Raw genomic sequence first — 4,972 nt, forward strand, 5'->3', positions numbered from 1 at the left:
ATTTATATTTCATTTGTCATACCAACAACAACAACAAAGTGAAGCCACTGCATGCACAACACTGGATGCTCATCACTGGTTTAGTTAGAAGGTGCAAAACGAAACAGATTTCAGCAGTGAAGTTTAAGGCACTATTTTGAATTGGAAACATTATAGTGAAAATTTGAAGGTTTCATAGGTTCCAACAACAAAACAATAACACATATAATCAAAGTAAGCTCACCATCAGAGGATTTCAGTGTGAATGTTTTCTATGCAATCAAAAGAAACACAGCTGAGAAATGTTTATTTGCCAGTTTCCAACCTCTTTTTCTCCCCAAGGGATGCTGAAAATTAGCAAACAAACTGCAGCTTCTCTACATATTTTGAAGGCAATGTTAAAGACTACATTTGACTGACCTCTGCCTTGGTAAAACATGAGGAAAAGCAAGGACACAAGCTGAGGTGATCCACAGAGGAGTGTCAGCACCCACCAAGTCATGGTCAGCATCTAAAACAGAGGAGCAGAATGGGCTGAAAGCACAGGTCCAGTAAAACCAAAATTAATGAATTAAAATGACTGTTTATTGCACTGGTGGTCCAATTCCTTCACTGTTAGTTATGTACAGTTATATCTTGAGATACTGCAGTATTACACAGAGTATAACAAAAAAAAAAAAAGAACTGTGACTGTAGAATCAGAATCGCTTTATTCGCCAAATGTACACAGTACACAGTAATTTGACTTGGTCAAAGAGGGCAGGAACAAGTAAAAAACACACAATTAAACAAATAACACATACAAATTTAAGTTATAATAAGAGGAGCGCTGATATACCGTGGCTGCGAGCAAGGAAAGCGGCGCCATTTTGGCCTTCCATCATGGTTGGGTGTTACTTTACATTTAAACTGGCGACCCTTGCTTGACCTAACGTCATGATAATTTAGGTAATTTGAACAACCAATCTCAACAAAAACTCACAACAAAACACTGCAATATTCAGTCGCTCCCCTCGTGCTACCTAGCCGACTTTTAAGCAAGTTTATACACGAAGAAAATAAGAAAAACAAAAGCGATAAAGGCGTTTTCAGACACAGTCAGTCAGAGCAGCACCATTTTCGAATCAGTTTGAATTTACACCTAAAATAACGGTGTTTGGAGACGATGTAACTTACATTAAGACCAGGTCACCTGTCAGTTAGGTAACTACGCGTGCCTGGTGCTCTTTACATCAACAACAAGCTCTAAAAGCGAGGGAAACTCAAGTTTCATGCTTAAACATCTCAATTTAAACTGTAGAGGAACATGCCCTCAACTCTTCGGTTCCACCTTAAAAGCTCTTCTTCGTCTGAGAGCTCTCTGTGCGTTTTGATTGGACAAAAGGATGGCTGGTTCTATCCAACCCTCATCAAGGGACCCCACGTTGGGTCATGATGTCATGAGGCAATCAGGCCAATCGCGAGCCGACCCGGCCGCTGAATGGGTGTGGGCGGCGGCGGAGAGGGGGCAGAGGGGAGCCGAGGAGTCTGTGGGGATTGTGGGCATTGAAGTTCCAATTATTCTGCACACGCACATACACACGCACGCACGCACGCACGCTGTCAGTCACGCTACATAAATGCTCAGTAAATTCCACCGTTAATTTCAATCCCGCTATTTTTACTGCGTGCACACACGCGCGCGCGCACACACTCTCTCTCTCACTCTCTCACACACACACACACACACACACACACACTCTCTCTCTCTCTCTCTCACACACACACACACACACACAGAGTGGGTAAACACCTCACTTGTGAATGAAGTCCAGTCTGAAATTAAAGACTCCTAGTGCTAGTTTTCTTTATTCTGCTTCAAACACTGAAAAAAATCAAAATAAGTAAATGGGTGGTTTTCACATGCCAACATTGAAATAATGAGACATATGGAAGAACATAAATCTTAACCTAAAGGGATACAAGAAGTCAGCTGTGACATACAACCCGCAGTCTGCGTTTCCTACTTTGAAATACTGCAACCAGATTAAGATCTTTCTTTTTTTCTTTCTTTCTATAGATTCAAATATACAAATACAAATTATACAGATACTGAGACATCAGAAACACAAAAACAAGTGGTTGTTTAGATTATGTAGTTATACACCTAATTGCTGCCTATATTCCCCTATTTCTGTATGTAACACACATATACAAAAGCCCTGTCTCTGAGTTCTTTCCTTGTTGCATGCATCTCATTTCAGAGTGATAATGCGATATTTGGTGTGTCTCGACACGCTTTGCCATCATAGCTCCTTTCACAAACCACATTTTATAACACTACTGCTGCATAGTAAAAATACAAACCTGCTGACTCCCATTTTACTCACTGTCTTGTCTTTACTTGTGCGGAAGGCTGACGTAAAGCTTTATGGACGGGGTACATGCATTTTTCTCTCAAAGGGGTTACTGTCATATTTATGAACAAATGGCGGTGGAATGTAATATGCATGGTGGGGAGAGAGGTACTGACTGTATCTGCTTATTAGAGGAAACATCAACAGTGAGATCATCTCAGACTGGGTTAACGCACACATTAATATAATAATTGTAATTTTCTGTATACCTACTCCAATACAACCTACCTCACCCAAAGTGCATATTCTGCACTCAGTGATTTTGAGTGGCCCTTGATGATGGTGATAGTGAGCCAAAGTGTTTTTGACCTGAGAAGAAGTGAGTTGTTCGCTGTGCTCACACCACATGCATGGCTGCGTTACCTACACAGTCTTCTGTTGATGGAGAAACTGGTATCTCTGCTTCTTGTGCAGTAGGTTTATCCATGATTGTTGTCTGGAAACAATCAGTTGCTCTTTGGCTGCAAAACTCCACTGCCACCAAAACCTGACATTTACCATTGTTTTTCTCCATTATTAAAATCAATCAAGCCTTTAATGCCTGCACACTGAAACTGCCCTCTTCGCTAATTTGAAAAGACCAGCAGAAGATTAATGAGCAAATCAACCAGGATACTTCCACAGAAACCTCAAAAATGATCTATTTGGGATTTATTTTTATGTAGTTTGATTGCGCAGAGTGAAATCAGCTAGATAAAACATATATTTTATGTTATATTATATTGTGATGTGTTCTGATTTTCAATTCTATCATACCAAGCAACTTTTCCTGTATTTTATGTTAAGAAAATTATGCTTTTCAATTCAGTTCTATTTTCTCCTGCCTTGTTCTATTCTGTTCTATTTCACATAGTGTTAAAATTCATACTTGACTTTGGAAATAGTATAACCAAATGAAAAAAATCTCACATCAAGGTCAGTTTACTAGCTCATTCTGTATAGTTTTCAACCACATGTCACATCTTTTCTCAGCTGTAATGGCGATGGATCAGTTTCCATCTCCGATTGATTGTGAAGGGGTCAAAGGAGAGTTGAAGGCGATTCACATCACACATCACTGAGGAAGGTGGGAAAATCCAGTAAGTGGTCATTGACTTATTTGTCAAAATATTCTGTTATTCTATCTTTTACTTTGTTCTGTTCTATATAAGAATATGTGAGTGAAATGGATGAGGACAGAACTCCATCACAAACTGACCTTCTCTCTTACACACACACACACACACACACACACACACACACACACACACACACACACACACACACACACACACACACACACACACACAGAGTTGTAAATGATCTGCAGATCTGCACTGACTAATCCATGCAGTAATAGGAAACAGCAGAGGGAGAAACCATATCCCTATGATGTGGGAGTCTGGATAAACTCTGTGCTGGTTTGACTGGATAAATAGAGGCCTATTCACACATCAGCAAACACAAACACACACAAACAGAGAAACACAACTGTACACACACACACACACCCAGGCAGACACACACACAGGGCGAATAAAACTGCCGTGTGTGTGTGTACCTGCACTGTGTTACAGGTCCCTGAACGCCTGCAAACACATGTGATCTCCTGACCTTGTAGTGCAAACATTTGGCTATACTGTATATGGATATGTGTGTATGTGTGTGTGTGTTTGTGTGTGTCTGCTTGTACATGCATTGACGTGTCTGGGTGTGACTGTGTATGTTTTTGCAAGATCAGTGTGACTTCCTGGTTTTGCGTCTAGCGGGTCTGTATGAGTGGGACATGTGCAGTAACACTTTGTGCCGTAATTAGCTCCATCCAACTTATTTCCTGTTCCTGGCTGCAGGAAAGAACTGTGTCAACTGTGTGTGGGGGTGCAGCAACATACTGTATTTCTGTGTTGGCTCTGTATTCAGGGACATTGGATTTGAAATGAAACTATGAGGCTGAAGTGCTGACTTTCAGCTTCATGGTTATGCATGGTTGGTTGGATTAAGCAGCAGGACAATGATTGCAGACACAAAACCAAAACAACCAAGGAGTTCTAAATAGACTTGATTGACCAAGGCAGTCACCTGACCCCAGTCCATCTGATCCGGTTTTGCACTCAACCCTGTTGCCAGAAGAATGCTGATGTTGGAAGCTTCTGCAAAATCCTGGATTACCATCAATTACAATATTGTTTACACCCAAAATATTCTCTCTTTCAGTAACAATTGTAATGGTTAAGGTATAAGGGAAATATTCTAGTTCTGGAAAATACAATATGGTTAGGGTTAGGCAACTAAAACACTAGGCTAAAAGCTTTGGATTCATGGTTACAGTCACAAGGCAAACCTCAGTTTACTGCATAAAAGTCAGACATGCTGCACACCCACCCACCACCTGGAACACCACAAGCTTACCGTCCACCTCACTACTTCCTTCGAGGCACTGAACGCTGCATGATTGTCCCACACAGACATAATTCCTCGGGATACTGGGCCGGTTGCACTTGCTGAAGACCAGACTGTGGGAAAAAAATGAAACAGACAAGAAATGACAGAGGCTCAACAGAATTATACTTTAAATCTCCACCTTTATTTTGACAGTGATAGTGGATACAGGCAGGAAA

The sequence above is a fragment of the Seriola aureovittata genome, chromosome 6, assembly GCF_021018895.1.
Source record: "Seriola aureovittata isolate HTS-2021-v1 ecotype China chromosome 6, ASM2101889v1, whole genome shotgun sequence".
NCBI lineage: Eukaryota > Metazoa > Chordata > Actinopteri > Carangiformes > Carangidae > Seriola > Seriola aureovittata.